This window comes from Lissotriton vulgaris, chromosome 5 (genome assembly GCF_964263255.1).
Source record: "Lissotriton vulgaris chromosome 5, aLisVul1.2, whole genome shotgun sequence".
NCBI classification, from domain to species: Eukaryota; Metazoa; Chordata; class Amphibia; order Caudata; family Salamandridae; genus Lissotriton; species Lissotriton vulgaris.
This window is the reverse complement of record NC_141693.1, coordinates 1,447,070,730-1,447,090,623: the sequence shown is the minus strand read 5'-3', so window position 1 is coordinate 1,447,090,623 and position 19,894 is coordinate 1,447,070,730. Positions and strand designations below refer to the sequence as shown.

The window sequence follows — 19,894 nt, the reverse complement described above, 5'->3', positions numbered from 1 at the left end:
AGGCAACAGTGAGGACGGCATAATCACATGGCTAACACTTGGCTAATGCAAATGGATGCGTAAACAAAATGGCTTCAGCTTATGCTAACAGTAATTCCTGCAATTTCCACAGAGCTACCCTATTAGGAATCCCTGATTAGTCTCTCTAAGGGGCAGAAAATGGATGGGGGGATGTGTAATGGGAGGTTTGTGAAGTAGTAGATGAGCCTCGGAAGGATTACCATTTTTATCCGTGCTAACCTTCCTGTTACTGACAGTGGCAGAGTTGTCCAAACGACCATTTGGGACTGGATTGCTGTTATGGCTTTGCCTAAATTGCCATCTAACAGATCTGACGGGTTTTTCCAAGGTAGCGAAATGTGGTAGTGCACCACTGAACTTGTTCTCTCTTCAGTGCATAAACCAGGTCTGTGGCACATTCTGTAAAGGAGTACAGACCAGATTTGGAGGCATTCACCTAAAGGCCTGATACTACAGTAAATCTGTCTAGTACTTGTGCCAATTGTTGGGGTACTCAGTAAATGTCTCCCACATACAGTAGGAAATTGTGAGCATATAATGATAAGATATGCATGCCATCCCCTAAGGCAATGCCCTCGCCTACTTCGGTTCGGATCACCTCCGCGAGTGGCTCAATCGCTAAAGCAAAGAGCAGCGGGGAGAGGGGACATCCCTGTCTGGTTCCCCTGTACACTCTTAGTGACACACAGGGAATTGTTTTTACCCATACTTCTGGCGCGTCATAGAGTAGTCGTACTATACTAAGGAAGTTCTTCCCCAGCTTGTATTTTTCCAATACCGCAAAGAGAAACTCCCACTCCAATGAGTCAAAGGCCTTCTCTAGATCTAAGATCAGACATCCTGCTCGCGGACAGCTATTGTGTGAGTAAGTGGCTATCATACACCAAAAGGAGCATAAGAGGGAAATAACAATAAGGTTACCCTCAACTCATTACATCATAATATATAATCAGGTTCTGTATATATTATGAGTAAGTGGCTAGCCTGAAGAGGCACCTTGAATTTAATGAGGTGCTCCTAGAGGGTACAAATCCATTCTGATCTGCGTGTACTAATGAGGGCACTATTTGTGCGAGCCTATTGGCCAGTAATTTTGCAAATTTTTTATAATCTACATTTAGTAGGGCCAGAGGCCTATAAGATCCCATGTCTGTAGGGTCTTGTCCAGTTTGGGTAGGGATACCAGTTTTGCGTCTCTTATAGATTGGGAGAGTTTCTGCGCACCAATTTCTTTTGTGTATACTGAGTGTAGGTGGGGGACTAGTGTTGCGGCATATGGCTTATAGAATTCTGTGGGGAGTCCGTCTGGGCCAGGTGTTTTCCCATTCGCAAGGGCCATGATCGCGCATCTAAATTCTTTGGGGGTTATTTGTGCCATTTAATTGTTGCCTCTGTTCTACTGTTCGTTACACAAAGGGGGGTTGAACCCATGCAGTCGCGGGGACCTGGGCGCTATATGGTATGTGTAGAGAGGGGTCCCCGCAAGGGAAACGTGTTATGTACACCATACACGAAATTCAGGACTTATTTTTACTTTCTCAACTCTATAAACAATAATCAAAGACTAGAGAGGAAGGTATTGTGATTTATTTTCCAATACCCGGTGTCAAACATATAACAGTACATCCATAATTCTATTCAGAAGGCCCCAAAGTAGGGGGAGGAAAGAGGGAATGAGAAGGAGGGGGTGTGCTCAGGGCAGTGTAAAGTTAGAGAAGAGTAAACATAATCAAAGTGAAAACAATCATAGGCAGTAATAACATATGAATCAGAGCAAATCTAATACAACAGCCTGAATACTTAGGGCATTCAATATAAGAATATTACACAGAAGACCTTCAACGGTCACATATGAACAATTAAGAGTAATTAAAGGACAAGTGCCGGAGGTCCGCGTCAAAGAAAAAGAGCCGTCGACGTTTCGACCCCTGGCCGTAGGCTAAGTTAGGTCCTTTAACGGGGTCTTCATCAGGACAGGTGTGAAGGAAGGGAGGAACAAGGTAGGAAGGGGCGATAATATTTAAAAAGGGGGACAACCTTAAACGTCACTGTAAATCTATTCACTTGAAACTTGCTTCTTCCTCAAGCTTTACAAGCTTATTAAGGGGACCATCGTAGTATTATTGATGGTCTGTCTGTGAGTCACAGCACAATTGAATCAAGGATCGGAGTTATTCGACCGTTTACTCTGTTTTAGAAATGTAGCCGCTGTTCTACTGTTGCCTCAGGTAAGTGCACGGAATCTAAGGACGCTGATGGTGACCCTTACTCTCGTGGCCTCCTGGATTGGGATAGTTGAGCGTAATTTCTTGTCATCTCATCGTGTGTTTCATGTTGTGTGTTTACAAACTGTTCTGACACAGTACGTTTGGCTCCTATAGGGTGGTATGTCTGTTGTTGCCGTAGGAGCCAGGCCAGCATTTTCCCTGCCCTATCTGCAGTGAGTGCTGAGTGCGCCGCATAATTGTGGCAACTTAGCCATCCAAGTGTTTCTGCATGTTCGGCTCGTAGTGCATCAAGTTGCTTTGTATTTTGGTTACCTGCTGACTGCTTTGTTTCTTGCCCCAATAGTTGCTTTTCTATTCGGCTGAAACTATCATTTAGTTGCTTCTGGATGTTCCAGGTAGCTCGTAAGCAGTAGCCTCTCTTGGTCACCTTAACTGCACCCCATTCCATTAGGGGGTCCTCTGCTGTGTGCTCATTTATCTTAAAGTACTCCAGTATGGATGTCCCCATCGAAGCAGGAAATGCATAGTCCTCTAATGCCGCTGGTTGTTGGCACCATATGGGGCAGCAGGAGGGCCTGTGTCCCATGTAACTGGTAATAGTTGCGGATTGTGGTCTGAATGCGTGCGGCCTAGGTAGTCTATATGTTTAACAAGTGGGATGGGGGGGGGGGTGATATTACTATACGATCTAGTCATACATGGAGGTCGTGCACTGAGGAGTAAAAGGAATATACATGTGTTGTCGGGTTAAGTGCCCTCCATGCGTCTACGAGTGACCAGTTAGTTAGCCACTCTGTCAGGGCCTGTGCATTGGATGTTGTTGCAGTGCGTGCTAGGGGGGATATGCCCTGTCTAGTTCCACATTTAATACTGAATTGAAGTCCTCCCCCCCCATGAGCCAAGGGAGTCCGCTTCATTGGGCTAGCACGTCCATGAGTTTCCTGAGAAATGAATTTTTGTCTACATTCACAGCATATATTGAGCCAATCAGTAGTGTTTTACCATTCAGTCTGCCATTCACGAATACGCACCTCCCCTCTGAGTCTAGGATTACTTCTTCTGCTTTGTGTGGGACGCCTGCCTTGACCGATATCATTGCCCCTCTGGCTTGGGAGGAGTAGTTGGTGCTTTGTACTTGTCCCCTCCATCGTCTTCGTAGGCGGACTTCTTCTATCTGCGTGAGGTGTGTTTCTTGCAGTAATGCAACGCTGGTGTGTCTGCACTGAAGGTATGCATATATGGAATATCTACGGCTGGGTGTATGCATGCCCCTCACATTCTAAGTCAAAAAATTGGTCTGTGCCATGTGCTTCCACACGTGGGGGAAGCTTTGGGGACTATCAGAGACCTGGGTGCCCAGTTGTGTATCCAGCATCAAGGAGCTCATGACTGGGAGTAAGGGTGTAATTGGGAAGTACGTAACTTTATAAGGGCGAGATCATAGTCAGTACTCGTCCAAACTGTAGGGCCAAACCGGGGCAACTGTCATGTTAGGAATGACTTAAGTTGGGGTAAACGTGTGCTGCGCTTGCATATGTTGGGGCATACCTTGTGTGTGAACAAAGATGATTGCTGAGCCTCAGCTCTCCATTAGTTCTGCACCAGGGGTGTGTCTCACACAATAGGCAGAGCGTTGATTCACTGCACCCCCCCTTCCTATTTTCGCTTATGCTGGTCGCGGGGCATGCACGTACTTCACAGCATGAATATATTTTGATACTCGCATGCTTGCAATGTGTGCCTTTGCTTTAAAATGATACATTATACAGTGCACTTTTATTGTCTATATTATGTCATCCGATGTCAATCTTCTGCCACATCGGTGATTCCTCTTGCTTTGGCGCTGCAGAAAAGGTTCTGCAGCCAGTCTTGGACGAATTGGCCCATCTCTTCCAACCAGTCCCACACTTCTGATGGTGTATCTTGGCCTTTTGTGGCAACTCGTAGTCAGGCTTGAAACATCAAAGAGTAACGGATATCCAGTGCTAGTAGCTGCAACTTGACTTCACAAACGTTTCTCTGCGTCGCTGAACCTGCAATGTGTAGTCTGGGAACAGCATGATTTGTTGGTTTTGTATTTTATTTTCTGTAGTTTTCTGGTTTCTCTGAGTACAGTGTCTCTGTCGCTGTAGTTCAGTAACTTGAATAGTAATTGCCATGGTTTGGATCCTGGGGGTGGTTTGCGGGCCAGTACACGTTGTGCTCTTTCCACTACAAATTGCGAGGACAGTGTATCTTCTGGGAGGAGTTCTTGAATTTTCTATATATGTGTTTGTGTCTTGCCCCTCCTCTCCCTCAGGATGTCAACTACGCATATGTTGTTATGACGCAAGCGGCCTTCAGCGTCTTCTAGGTGGTGTTCTAATACGTTAATGTGGTCTATGATGTCTTGTAGTGCTACAGCGTGGCCATGAGTGGTAGTTTGCAGTTCCCGACAGTGCTCGCTCGCTCATGTGTTTGCATTTTATCCAAAAGCTTACGGTGGTCTGCTCTGAGCAGGGTGAAATCTGAAGCAACCCTGTCTATTTTTGACTCAAGTGTTGTGCGGGTTTGGTCTAGGGCGGTTCCCAGTTTTAAAACTGCTGCCAGGACAGAGTCAAGCATTGATGAAAGTGTTAAATTTGGGGTCTCACTTTTATCTTCCTCTCCCCTGTGCTGGCTTCCTTGTGCTCCTTGCTGCACAGGAGGTAGTTGTGTGGTATTTCTCATGCGACCCATGATCAACTTCTGAGCTGTGGGCATGCGGGTTTCACCAGGGGGGTGACTTCCCATTGTGCCCAGTTGCACCGATTTGGTTGTGTATGTTGTATCTCTTTTCCCTTCTCTTTCCCCGATCTGTTGCGCTGCGATGCAACTTTCCATGGTGCTGTGTACTGGCTTAGAGGCGTGTGCGCACCACTCTATATCTCAATGTTTGAGGAAGAGCTTGTGCAGAAGTATCTAGTGCCTGCAACAAAGTCGGGTCTTTGTAGAGTGTAGTCTTGAGCCTTCCTCTAGGGACATTGACTCTAGTCTAGGCTTTGGTTACTCTAGGGTTTAATCTCTGCTTGTGCCATGGCTTTTCCCGGTTTCAGACCTGGGGTTTCTATTACCAGAGCGAGGGTCTCCTTGTCCCTCTTATTGGACCTTGCGCTACTTCTCTTCTGGGCCTGTCTGCTGCTCTGCTGCTGTCTAATATCCACTCAGATTCTGTGTTGTAGTGACGTTGTTTGCCTCCAGCTCTTCAGCTTGGCCCTGACTCTTGGTCCTGGATTATAGTTCATGCTTTGAGGATTATTTGTATGGCCTGTGGTGTCCTTGGCTGCTGAGTGCCCCTATGACCTTTGCTGCGCCTGTTGTAGCTTGTCTCGGGCTTTCCCTCTGCCCACCACTGCTGCTGTTCCTCACCTCGGTTGCCTTGTCACGTCACACACCATGCGCTCAATGGCAGCTCTTTTTGCTCACTGTAGGGGTTTCTGGCTTCCCTTTGCAGTGTCTGCTGCCTGTTGTGTGGTGCGCGCCAGGTATTTTGAGCACCTGTGATCAGAGGGGCCCCCGTCCAGTACACAGCCCAGCAGTCGTCAAAGCTGCTCTCTCACCCAAGCAATGCTTACCTGTGGCACCGATAAGTAAGGATAAGGTAGGCATTCCTTGGGTGCATAATAAAGAATTGAAGCTGACGCAAGCGCTCCTCCCCTTTTGTGTAAAAAGCTCATGGGGCTTTAGTTTGGCTCCAAAAGTATTGTGTGCATGTTTTACAATATGCACACAAGACTCTGACATTGATCAGGCAGACTACATTGATTTCTTGTAGAGTTGTGTAGGGATCAACCGCTTTGGTCCTGAAGAGAAGGCAAGAGGAAGGCCTCAAAATATGTAGACCAGGTAGAAAGCAGCCCTATATAGCATACTTTTCTACTAATACGAGCTATAGGGAGTATTAAAATTTAGTTTATACACAGCCAGGTATTTTTTAACTCACTACATTTCTTCTGACCCTTCCACTCTCACACCAATACATATTATCACCTAAGTAATAAGTGCTCCCACGTCTTCGTCGGTCGGAGCACGCCCGTCCCACCGCGGGGCGGGAAGAACCCGATGATGAAGCATGCCAACAAGGGACCTTTTGGTGGGTGAGGTTTTTTTAACAAAACATTCTTTTTTCCTATACACCCTTAGGAAAACCTACAGTCTTCTAAACACTCACTTTAGAACCAATCTCGAAAGGATAGCATTTTTCTACAGGTAAAGTGTGGACTTTCTTTGTTTTTTCACAGAATATACATTTGAACCACTAGAAACATCAGCTGGTGTCTGGATCATCCACAGGAGTAGAGGTTGGACCAATTATCCCATTAGGATAGCTAAAGTGTGTGTCTGATTTCCTCCACTACCTGACTGGTATCAAGGGACTACAGGACCGGTTACTGGTACAGTAATTACATCTGGCGCATTGTGAACAGTCTGATTAGTAGCATTTGATACTTTGGTATTGCCTCCCATTGGTTTGAAAGGCACATCAGGAATTTTTCACAGAAATTAGTTTCTCAAATTCTGAGGCTGACTTTCATTATAAGGTGGTAAACGATTTTGTAATAACTCATTCAGAAATTTGAAATTAATTCATCATCACTATCCATCGCGGCCCGTGCAGGTAAGAGTGGTAGGGCCGGGTGGCGGGTATTTCGATGGCCGATGATGTGGGAACATTAAATAAATAATACAATTTCCCTCATCATCGTCCGTCAAAATCCTCCCCCCACCCATCCCCAAGGGTCTTACCTGCACTATCTCCAGCCAAAGCTAGTGTTTTTGTCTCTTCAAGGTGTTTTTTTCTTTTATTTTCACTTCCCTCCACCCTCTTTCTCTGCAAATAGTACAGGATACATTCTAGTTCCCTCTACTATGTCCGTTCTCCAAGCATTTTGTTGTACATTCGATCTGGCCTCAACTTCATCTATTCAGGGTGTTCTTGTACCTTCCCTGGTATTTATGTTTTTCTTTTTGATGAGCTATATGCTCCCATTCACTAAGTGCTTCAAACTACATCGGTCTAGGAGGTGGTTTAATCTCATACAATTGTCTCCTCAAATTTTCATTTATCTTAACATTAAAGGTTTCATATTGTGGAAAAGCTAAGGGACTATTGTTCTCAGTGTATGTCATCCAATTGTTTTCTACTACACTTCCTGTTTTTTTTTTTCTTGACCAATACCAGCACAGCACAGTATGACGTAGTCAACCTATCACAGCCTGGCATTACACCAACCGACCAATACCAGCGCAGCACACTGCGACATCAGTCTCACTCCATGCAGCGGCTACCCCTCCTTTACATTTGAGCGTGCACTTTCTCTAAGCAAAAACCTCACACAATGCAAGCTATTTTCAATAAACCCTGTCTGCTCCTCTAAAGAAATGATAGATACTTTCACTCAAGAACTCTAACCAGTTACAATGATCTAATCTATTTTAACATACGCTTCAAGTGAAACCTCAACCAGCGCGTTCTCACTCAGGCTGATGCAATTACTCCTTGTGCACTGAGAACACTTGTAACAACCGCAACCCTCAATCTCACAAAGATATTTCCCTTCTCTTAGTGGTACTGCTGAAGCTCATAGGCAGTGTCCCACTGAGAAAGAGTCCACAAATATCACTCACAGTGTATGCATCAGTCCGAAAGGAAGGCACATGAAATTTGCAAAGTTCCGTAAGGCAGTCTCTAATTCGGAAAGTAAGCAAGTTCTGCCAAATCGGTAAAAATCATCATCTGCCTCATGCTGTATCTCCGTCCCCCCAAAAAAATCTGCTTCTTCCCTCCAAGTCAATGTATACTATATTCCTGTAGTCTCGTTTGTGACACCTCCTTAGTAACGTCATCATGTCAGACCACTCAGTCCACTTGTCAGTCCATGTAAGATGATTTTCGTGAGCCATAAAGAAGACACATATTATAGAAAGGGGTGGTGCAAAGCACATCCTTTGACAGAGCATCTGGCACATGTGAACTAATGAACAATGATACTTTAGCATTCGGTACATGAATGAATTCAAGAAGACAGTTTCCCATAGCAAATGTTCCCAGAGTGTCAACGTTGTCGCAAATAGTCCTGGTAAGCAAGAGAGAACTCCTCCAATAAGACACAATCTTGCTTCACATTGTAAGTTTATGAAACTTTCTCACGAGTGTAAGGGAGTACAGAATAGGGAATAAAGCAGGCCTACGAGAAAGTAAATTTAAGATGTGAAGAACATAAAACAATAGATATATAAGTTTCATAAAAGGAAATCAGTATTCTAAAACTCAGCTTATATTCAGATTATTGTTCTTTATTGAATTCCAGAAATCACATGTAAGTATACAACATTACTGCATTTTCATAGTAATAACATATAAAATAATTTCAAATCATAAAATATTATTGTTTCAAATGATTTACATTAGTAAATATATAAAGATCATAATATGAAGCTTTCTGAACAGTTGTACTATATATGAAAATGCAACACCACTTTTTCTCTTTTCACTTTCGGTGCACATTTTCACTTATGCAATGATAACATTCAGAATTAAACCTTTCAATATCACTTGTAGTTTTATCTAAATCACGTTAGATTACATTAATTTTTCACATCCATCATTATTTCGATAAGAATGTTTAGTAATATTATAGAACCTACATCACTTTTACTTTTAATACACATTGAAATAGCAACTAAAACTGATTTAACTATTAACCTATCAATCAATCAATAATTTGTAAAGCGCACTACATACCGGCAAGGGTTTCAAGGCGCTGAGGGTGGGGAGAGGGGGGTGTTGATGCTACTGGTCAAACAGCCAGGTCTTGAGTTGTCTCCTGAAGGCTAGACGGTGTTCGGTTTGTCATAGGATGAGGGGGAGGGTGTTCCAAGTCTTGGCGGCGTAGTGGGAGAAGGATTTGCCTCCGGCTGTGGTTCTACGGATGCGTGGGACGGTAGCCAGGGAGAGGTCTGCGGAGCGGAGTTTCCTGTTGGGTACGTAGAAGGAGAGTCGGCTGTTGAGATAAGCTGGGCCGGTCTTGTGGAGTGCCTTGTGTGCGTGGATCAGGAGCTTGAAGGAGATTCTTTTGTCGACAGGCAGCCAGTGCAGTTTCCTCAGGTGGGGGCTGATGTGGTCTCGGCGCGGGATGTTGAGGATCAGGCGTGCGGAGGCATTCTGGATTCTTTGCCGTCTGTTGATGAGCTTGGTCAGGGCTCCGGCGTAGAGGGCATTTCCGTAGTCGAGTCTACTGCTGACTAGGGCCTGGGTGACTGTTTTCCTTGTGTCTGTCGGGATCCATCTGTAGATCTTGCAGAGCATACGAAGGGTGTTGAAGCAGGTGGAGGAGACAGCGTTGACTTGTTTGGTCATGGTGAGGTTCGAGTTAAGGATGACACCCAGGTTGCGTGTGTGGTTGGTGGGTGCCGGGGGTGTCCCCAGCTACGCGGGCCACCAGGAGTCGTCCCATGCTGAGGGGTTGGGCCCGAGGATGAGGATCTCCGTCTTGTCTGTGTTCAGCTTAAGGCGGCTATCCTCCATCCAGTCGGCGACGGCCTTCATTCCCTGGTGGAGGTTGGATTTGGCGGTGAGGGGGTCCTTGGTGAGGGTGAGGGAGAGGATCAGTTGCGTGCCATCGGAGATTATGTTGAGGTTGTGGTGTAGGGCGATGCGTGCGAGAGGCACCATGTATATGTTGAACAGCGTCGGGCTGAGGGAGGATCCCTGCGGGACGCCGCAGATGATCTCGGAGGCTTCGGATCGGAACGGGTGGAGGCGGACTCTCTGGGTTCTGCCGGAGAGGAAGGAGGAGGTCCAGTCCAGGGCCTTGTCTCGGATCCCTGCGTCGTGGAGTCGTGTGCGTAGTATGCGGTGGCAGACGGTGTCGAAGGCCGCGGAGAGGTCCAGAAGAATGAGGGCCGCCGTCTCGCGGTTGTCCAGTAGGATCCTGATGTCGTCTTTGGCGGCGATGAGGGCGGTCTCGGTGCTGTGGTTGCTGCGGAATCCTGACTGGGAGGGGTCCAGGATGCTGTTGTCTTCAAGGTAGCGGGTGAGCTGGATGTTGACTATCTTCTCGACGACCTTCGCTGGGAACGGAAGCAGGGAGATGGGCCGGAAATTTTTGAGCTTGCTCGGGTCCGCCTTGGGTTTCTTCAGTGGGGCGTTGATCTCGGCGTGTTTCCAGCTTTCAGGGAAGGTCACGGTATCGAAGGAGATGTTGATGATGTTGCGCAGGTGGGGTGCATTGGAGCTGCCAGCTTTGTTGAAGATGTGGTGTGGAAAAGGGTCAGACGGCGAGCCGGAGTGGATTGTGCCCATGATCTTGATTGTGTGTTCAATGCTCACGTTGGCCCAGGTTGTCAGGGGGTCGTGGTCGGTGGGGTGTGGTGGTTCCAACGTGTTGGGGCTTGTTAGGGCCGTCCAGGGGTTGAAGCTATTGTGGATGTCGGCGATCTTGCGGTGGAAGAAGGTGTTGAGGGAGTCGCACAGGGTTAGCGACGGCGGGATGTCGTTGCCATTGGAGCTGGGGTTGGAGAGTTCCTTCACGATGTTGAAGAGCTCATTGCTATTGTGTGCGTTGTTGTCAATGCGTCTTTGAAGGAGTTCCTCTAGGCGGTCCTGATGAGGTGGTGGTGGTTGCGGATGGCGTCTTTGTGGGCTGCGCGGTTGCCCAGCGACTTCTCGCTGTGCCAACTTCCAGCAGGTGCGCTTTGACGGTAGGAGTTCCGGGGTGAACCAGTTGGGTCTCTTGCTGGTGTCTTTGAGGGTTTGTTTTTTCAGCAGGGCTAAGGTGTTGGCGCAGTCGTCCGTCCATCGCCTGAGGATGCGTGCACCATCGTCAGGGTTAGTCGGTGGGTTGAGTGCGAGGTTTGTCTGTAGTTGTACTTGACGGGGGACCTGTAGGGTGCTGTGATGTACGACGGGTTTCCAAAAGGTGAAGTGGATGTAGTGGTGTTCGGTCCAGGTGGGTTCGGAGACGTGGCTGAAGGAGACGTGGGGGCTTGAAGAGAAGATGGCGTTGAGTGTGTGTCAGCGTCGTGACAAGCTGTTCCAGTCCGACATTGGCGAGGCTGGTTAAACTATGAACCTATATTATTTAATGCGTGTGATTCCACCTATTCTAGAATGTATCTGCCTGCTTTTACAATGCAGTAACTAAGTTCTATCACATATTAAGGACTGTTCAATGTGTGATTGGCGCACGTCTATTCGTGAGTTACCCAAAATGTCTCGTAATCAGTATATATATATATATATGTATGTATATATATATGTATGTATATATATATGTATGTATATATATATATATATATATATATATATATATATATATATATATATATATATATATATATATATATATATATCAAAGAATCTAGCTGTTTATCAGCTGCATCATATACTTACATTCACAATATTGTGGTAGTTGAAACGCGGCAGTTGATATTCTTGTACTTAAATATTTATAACTCTGATATTCTAACATACAACCATAGCCTAATGTTTGTTGTATTAAGTATTCCTACTATACCCTACACTAATCAGTGTAGGGTATAATTTCGTCATTAATTTCAGTGTCATGCTGCTTGGTGGCCAGTAAGCAATTGTGACTCATTATCTGTCTTTTTTCACAGCAAAAGTGTCCAGAGATTGTTGCTGTTCATTCAGCCCATGACCTGAGCTTTCACACTCAAGCAACGAAGTGACCGTCACTGAAAAAGAAGAAAGGGAAAGCCTCACGCCCTCTTGATACAGTCTGGCCCCTAGTTTCAGCAGATCACAATTTGATGATGAGCCAGTTCCCTACAATGACTCGCAAGATGGAGAAATTTCAGAGTGTTGGCAAAAGAAATGGATTGCGGGCTGCTGTGCATTTGTCACCCGGAGAAGTGCTGTATGTTTCTGAGCCTTTTGCCTACACTGTCGACAAGCAAGGAAGGGGACTAGTGTGCGAGTGCTGCCTGCGCACTACACAAAAACTCCTTCAGTGCTCTCAGTGCAAGTTTGCCAAATACTGTAGCAAAGCATGCCAGACAGAAGCCTGGCTTGACCACAAGAGAGAGTGCAAATGTCTAAAGAGTGCCAAGTCTAAATTTGACACTGACACAGTCAGGCTTGTTGGCAAGATTGTCTTCAAGATGAATCGAAAATCACCTTGTCCTTCAGAAGAGCTCTATTCTGTGTCTGAACTTGAGTCTAATTTTGGAAAAATATGCAAAGAATTTAAAAATGAGTTTGAATTATTTTCAGACATATTAGAGCTGTATCTGAAAGAAGAAATCCCAGATCCCTCCCAGTTCCTCGCTAATATAAACCTTCCTGACCTCTTTGCGAAAGTGACCTGTAACCGTTGCTCAGTTGTTAATGGAGACCTGCTAGGTGTTGCAGTTGGTCTGTATCCCAGCATGTCTCTTCTCAAGCACAGTTGTGAGCCAAACTGTACGACCATTTTCATAGGACGGCACCTCCACTTGCGGGCAATCAGAAAGATTCAGGCAGGAGAGGAGCTTACTATTACCTATATTGACCAACTGATGCTCACAGTGGAACGGCAGAATCAGCTCAAGGTCAAATATTGCTTTGAATGTGACTGTCGTCTGTGTCAGACACATGCCAATGATGAGAGGATGCTGGCAGGTGACAGACAAGCTTCGAATAAGACCAAGGACTTGGTATCAAAAGTGCTTGAACTACAATCAAAGAAACATTGGGGGGAAAGCCTGGCTCTGTGCAGGGCTCAATTAGAGAGGAACACTGGACTAGTTCCAGACGAGAACATCTATCAGCTAAAAATACTGACTTGTGCTATGGATGCCTGCATGAAACTCAATCTACCACAAGAAGCTTTGAGCTATGGATACAGAGCTCTGGAACCCAATAGACACTATAATTCAGGAATCAATGCTTCGCAAGCACTGCATATGATACAAATGGGCTCATTACTATTCCAGCAAGCCAAGTTCCCTGAATGTATGTCTATGTTTCAAGAAGCGTACGGTATTATGAAACTATTTTATGGACATGAACATCCAATGACACAGAACCTGATGAAGATGATAGGATGTTAACAAGGCGACTAAACACATAGGGCCTTATTTATGAGGCCTTGCAACAGTTTTGCGCTTCCATTGCATCACTTTTTTTGACACATCAGCTGCGTAAAACATGCCTCCTGGTGCGCCCTATTTACAAAGTGATGCATCTAAGCAGATGCGTCACTTTGTAATTCCCTGCGCTACATTATACCTGGTCAGGTATAATGTATGCAGGGTGGCGTTCCCACGTATGTAAGCCTTGTAGAAGTGACACAGTGAAATCTACGAGATTTCACTGCACCACTTCTAGAGTGCAAATGCGTCAAAAACGTATGCCTGCTTCACAGCAGGTGTAAGACTGATGCAGGCCCCTTCACATGTTTACATGGGGCTTGCCCCATGTGAAAGGACATGTTGCTGGAGTTGCGTCACTTTTGTGACACACTCCAGAAATGCGTCACTTTTGCACCTACAGATACGTCAGAAATACTGACGTATCTGTAACTCCTTGTGACATGATGCGTCATACAATAAATATGATGCATCATTGGTGTCGCAAGGAGGGTGCACTGAGAAGTGACCATCGCTGCTTTCTCGCATCGATGCGTCACTTCTCATAAATGAGGACCATAGTTTTTTCATCTCTACAGCTGTGCATATTTACGAGGTACAGAACAATGGTGAAAATTGGGCATTATGTGTGATTTGCTTTTGCTTAGTGTGGCATTGCTCTTAGGTAGAGCTTATTTCAATGAAAATAAATCGTTTTTGGAGTACACTTCCAACATGTAGGAATGCTCATGTGGCATAGATTTTGAATAGGTAGGGAAGGAAGGAGGAAGAAACGGAGGGGGTAATACGTCCATACAGAGTGACTAACTAGTTGAAATGGATGTCTCTGCTGTAGCAACATGGCATATTGTCAATTAAACTGTTCAAAATTGAAACTGTAATTTGCTTGCATTATAGAGAAAAATGGGTGTTTGTATTAATGTAACTGTGATGACAATAAAGGCTAAAAGAATCCCTCCTGCTCAGTGTGGTCCATGAAGGAAATAGAATGTCTTGCTTTTATTTCTGACTCAAACTGGCCCCTTTTCAGCTTGCTAAAATCAAGTGGATGACTAACTAAACAGAGCAGCCAATTAGGGAGCACAGGAAGCAGAGTACAGATCATACAGAGGAAGCTGAAAACAGTTTTGGCCTTCATACTCTCATGGTGTTATCAAGTCTGTCATTATTTCATCTGTTCTCCCTGTTGCTAACATTCAAAAGTATATGATAACGACATTTAAAATAAACTGAATGGTGGCACAAATTAATCTCTGTTAGACTGTACTGGATAGCATTCAAGTTTATATGGAAAACACAGATGTGGCCTACTTCTCAAAGTAGGTGATATGTTGCTTATCTGGCTGTAAGTTATTAACCACATATTAGCTTGCTGCCATGGTAGTGGGCTGTTCTGTTAAAGTTCCAGCACTCAGTGGGGTTCCAATGTTCAGTACTGAGTAGGCCTGTAAAGCTGTCAGTTGGCGCTGGAAGTCGATGGACCAACCCACTATGCTGTTTAATAAATGCCTCTCCATAGTCTTACAGCCTGTGCCTTATCAAATCTTTTGTGCTACCACAAAGTGATAATGCACCGACTGTTAAATCCAAATTAGTTCTTCTGGCCCAGGAGGGTCATTTGGGCCAAACACTGACTAAAGGCGGTTGAGAGAGGCATTTTGGTGGACCAGAATAGATGGTGAAGATTTACAGTGGGTAGTGAAGAGTACTGATTGCAGAAAGTGTGTGAGTAGAGGCTCATGGTTGAGAGTCTAGAGTGAGAGTAAAAGAGGACCCCGGTAGCGATGAGGTTATTCAAGGCAATTTACCTCATATTCGGTAACTGACAAGAGTGTCCAATTAGGCTGTGAGATAAAGCACATTTGCTACTCTCTGCACAACACAGAGTTTAATGGTGTTGCAGAGCGTTCTAATAATATATTGATCCATTTCTGTGGTGAGGAGACTTGGGGCCTGATTCACAAAGGTACGTTTACAAGGTAAGATCTACTCACATGTAGATCTACTCCTACACCAGGTGTACAGCTCCACCTTTTTGCTATACACCATTTTCAAGTGAGGAACTACCCCAGATGTAGACTCCAGAGTCTCCACCCTTTCAAACAAAAGGCAGTGAAGTTAAGGATCTGTATATTGTAGTTAAAATGTATGAATGCAAGAGTGAAGCTGAGTTCAAAGCAGCTTTTAGAGGAAGCCCAGATGAAAAATAATTAAAAAAAATTGATGCAAGGTCCAACTAGCACTTCCATAACTGACTGAATGTTTTTTGGAGATGGTAGAGAAAACGGCCTCATTTTCATTTCTAAGGAAGTGTGCGGGTGTAGATTGCATGATTTGTTTTTTTACGCCAGAACCAACTGTGTTGAGCATCAACGATAACTCTGAAGATTTGACTTTGATGCTGTAACTACTGTGCCGTCCTTTAAGCAAACTATTAAACTTATCTGATTGAAGAAACCACCCATTGCCACATCAACGCATCAGTTATATGATTGGAGTACTTTGCCCCACCAACTACCTGCTGGACCTCAATGGACCATGGTAGATTTTACCGATGTCATGGCCATGCTTTGCCAAATTTATATGAGGTTTCTAGATTACTCCATGTCACCAAGGATACAATGCACATGTCCTGGACTTATATTTTACAGATCATTGTTTTCAGGTCTGTTAGTTAAGTGAGTCAGCTGGAGTGAACCAGTAGCACAGTTCCCAGGACGTATTAGGAGGAAAACGAAGCACTGCCCTGCATGGTGACATTGAGTCACCTATTACCCTTAATTACAGACCCTGAATTACAATCTCTTCTTCAGTACCACTGTGTTTTATATTCTCCTAGATTCCTTGTCGCAAGCTTACAGTTATGACTCTGTGCAACATTTCTTTTCAAGATGCCCCAAAACATGAACAACATAATGAATCTTCTCCAGTAATATACTATATGAGGAGTTATAATTGACGATACCTAACCTTTGTAACACTTTAATCTGGATGGCAATATTCACATTTATGATTTTTATTAGTGATACACTGCTACCAGTATGTCATTTGGTCTGGTAGCAAGCTCATAAGAGTTATTGCAACATTATTTACACTGGCCTCTTCAAGAACCTCATTGCCAGGCTACAAAGATTAGAGAACTTGGCAGGTGCAATAAGACTCCCCTTCTGCATGTGCAACCATATCAAACCTGCCCCACAGGTCACAAAGCATATGGAAATAAAGGCACAGAATGCTTACAGACACTAACACCCCATTATGCATCCACCCCGAATCTCTGTCAGCATCCTCCACATGATCACAAAAGCTTTCAAGATGATGACGTTTTCAATTGGGCCGACTACTGAGTGTCTACGCTTACGTTTAGATCCCAATCCAAACACTAGCTGGTCCGGAAATTTCTAAAAACCTAACTATTCACACTTGCTCTCAACTGAACCTCTATATACATTCAACAGACACAACTTAAGAACATCAGATGACGTTTTTAACTTTTTCAATCAATTCTAACTTACTCTTCCTCTGTATGTGTGTGTCTTTATATTTCCAACTCAGATTTGATGTGACATGTACCCAGGTGGCTACATTAGAGGATGCCCGCCTGATTGCCCCAGCCTTTCCTGTGCCCTGGCTGGCAGCCTGCAGCTGCTGCAACCAAGACAGGAATCTGGCCAACTGCCAGGAGGTGTGAACACTCCCAGGTGTCAGAAACAAAGGCCTACCTGGGCGGACGGTGTCACCTTCTTCCCTGACAGGATGGCTTGTGAAGTAGCATGAAGTAGCACCTCAAGGCGGTGAGCTTTAAAGCCCACAGCATTTCTGATATGCAATCAGACTGATTCCAAAAGGAGGACAAAGCAATCCCCTTCCCCAGGAACATTTGCAACTTGGCAGATGGGAAAATTAGGTAGTCAGGAAGTGTAAGCCCCCAGAAGGCTTGCCACACCCCTAGGGTGGGCTGCCTGGTCGGTGTAGACGAGGATGGGTTCTGCCATTTTAAAAAGTGGTAGGACGGAAGGTTCTGGGTAGAAAATGTGGCTCCCCCCAGATGTGGTCACCTCAGGCACAGATTATCCTCTGTGGCTAGTAGCTCATTGGCTACTTGCTCCCACATTCCTAATGTCCCCAAATCTAGGATTTAAGGGGCACCCCTGGCACCAGATCTGAATCAACTTGCAGCGAAGGACAAAGAAAAGACCTGATTGCAAAAACCTGCACCTGTGGCAACCACCCTGCAACTGCATGACTGCGACTCATCCTGGATCAGAGACTGATTCCAAAAAGAGAGAACCAAAATCCACTGCAGAACTCCCTTGGACTAGAGGCACTAGTCCCCTGCAGTCTGCAGGCACAGAATGCTCTCACAACCAAAGAATCTTTGGCCATCAGGCCTGCCAAGGGATTACCCAAAAGTAAATGGTTTATTGCATAGTGGGAAACTATTTTCTACTGGACTCCAGGATGTCGAAGTTACCCAAAGCTGAGCTTACTGCTGCCACTGCTTGCTGGTGGCAAGTCCGGCTACTACTACCTTTGTTCTACACTGCACCTCGAGGGAACACCGCAACACCTTCAGCTCGCCACCTCAGGGGCCCAGTTGTTGAGCTTTTGCATCTGTTTCATCACCTGCACCGTCTAAATGGTAGAATCAGCTCTCCTGCAGCTCCCACGTCAGCACCAAGGATAGCCAGGACAACTCTGCACCCATGCCCCACCAGCCAGGTAAAATTGAAATGAAGGCTGAGGCATGGTCCTGGGACCTGCATCATTTTAATCTCCAGTGGTTTCTACTGGACTCTACACACCAGTGATAACTCTGGTTATACTTATCTGATTATGTTAGTTTTAGTGTCTAAATGTATATAAACATCTGCTCTGTTTTTATAAATTGGGGTGAAATTCCTTTTGACTCGTCATTTACTTATCATCCATGTTGGTGCTCTGAAATGCTTAACACGTGTTCCTCTAGTTAAGCCTGACTGCTCTGTGCCAGGACTGAGCTAGGGCTTTATTAGCGTGAATTGAAAGGACACATTTTGGGGTACTGTGAGTGTATTGCATAGAGAAGCCTAACTAGACTCACTGCATAATATTTCACTTACCTACATTAGCGTTGCAGCAGTGGGATCCTGACTTTTTGTTTCGCAGTACCACTTGGACATGCAAGAGAAATCCACTATTGGCATTAGACCCAAATTGATATTTCAGATTTTTTTTAAAAGAGTTTTTTAATTGGAATTGTTAGGGCACTGTGTAGACCCCCATTTTAACATAATCCAAACGTTTTAGAAAGATAGCCAAAATGTTAAAACGTTTAAAAAAGTTTTTAAAAGGTACCAATTTTCAAGTAAAGTTATTGCACAATGGAGGTTGATAAGAATCATGACCTGTCTGTCATGCCAGCTCAGACGATCAGTGATCCAAGTGTGTTTTGCTAAGCTAGGCGCATTGACTACAGAGCAACAGCCAAAAAGAATGACTGAAAAAGCCCTCAGCTCCTATGAGAAAGTACAGCTATAGAGACAGGGGCATTGTTCAGAAGATACCCAAGCCTAAACTGATGATGGGGAAGAAGGTGAAGACCACAACTGTTAATAGGGAAAAAGAGGAAACCTTTGACCCTAAGATCCCATAAAGGAATTGTCTCAAAGTTTAGTGATAGTGATGACATCGACAAATGGTATGCAGTCTTTGAGGATGCCTGCAGAATGAGGATAGGTTGCCAGAATTGCGGCTCTCTATTGTGGGAGTTATTCTCAGTGAAGCGCAGAGACAGACTTCTGACCTTTAATGAGGATGTGGCTGAGTCCTATCAGCATATGAAGGCAACTTTGATAGAAGGATTTTGACTCTGCTCAGAAGAGTACAGAGTGAAGTTTAGGGGCACACAGAAAGGTCAAAACCAGACCAGGGTAGACTCCTCATTCAAGACGGTGGAAGGCTGGATAAAAGGCAATGAGGTGGACACTTATGATGGACTATATCATTTAATTATAAAAGAGAGCCTAATAACTAAATGTACCACAGAGAAATTGCATTAGCATCTGGTGGATTTTAAGTTGTCTACTAGAGAGTTGGGAAATATAGCTGACAAGTGGGTCAAAGCCAGGGAGACCTTGAAGGCCCTTGGTGGGAGTGACCACAAGAAGGGTGCTCAGAATCCCCAGCAGGTGAAGGAGGCACACAACAACAAGGATAAAAAGGAGGAGTTTTCAAAAGTCTCTTCCCTAAAAGTTCTTCCAAGGAGGGTGGGCACAAGACTTTTCCCAGTCCAAGGGCAAGGGTTATCAAGGTAAAAACTGGGATCCTACAAAGGCAGGTGGAGTATGATATGGCTGTCAGCAGCCTGGACATAAGAGAGAGGACTCAGCATGCCCTAAAAGTCCCACAATGGTGGAGAGCCCAAGGGATTGCTAGCATTAGAGTGAGGGTGGAAGTGTAATCTGGAGAGCCAGAGGTCACACTGAGGCTTCTTTAGTTTCCCTGGGGTGTGTGGATATTGAAGCCCTGGCAGTCTTACCTCCAAACATGGA

The 19,894-nt window shown here is 45.0% G+C and overlaps 1 pseudogene across 1 annotated transcript in view; it reads left to right on the top strand.

The window, feature by feature from the left end:
* The window catches only part of LOC147712720 (histone-lysine N-methyltransferase SMYD3 pseudogene), a 36,642-nt pseudogene extending 22,324 nt beyond the window's left edge, over window positions 1-14,318 (top strand). The window contains exon 2 of the transcript XR_015295766.1: window positions 11,889-14,318. The product of XR_015295766.1 is annotated as a histone-lysine N-methyltransferase SMYD3 pseudogene (transcript). The remainder of the gene's footprint in view (window positions 1-11,888) is intronic.
* Window positions 14,319-19,894: the final 5,576 nt, after the last annotated feature.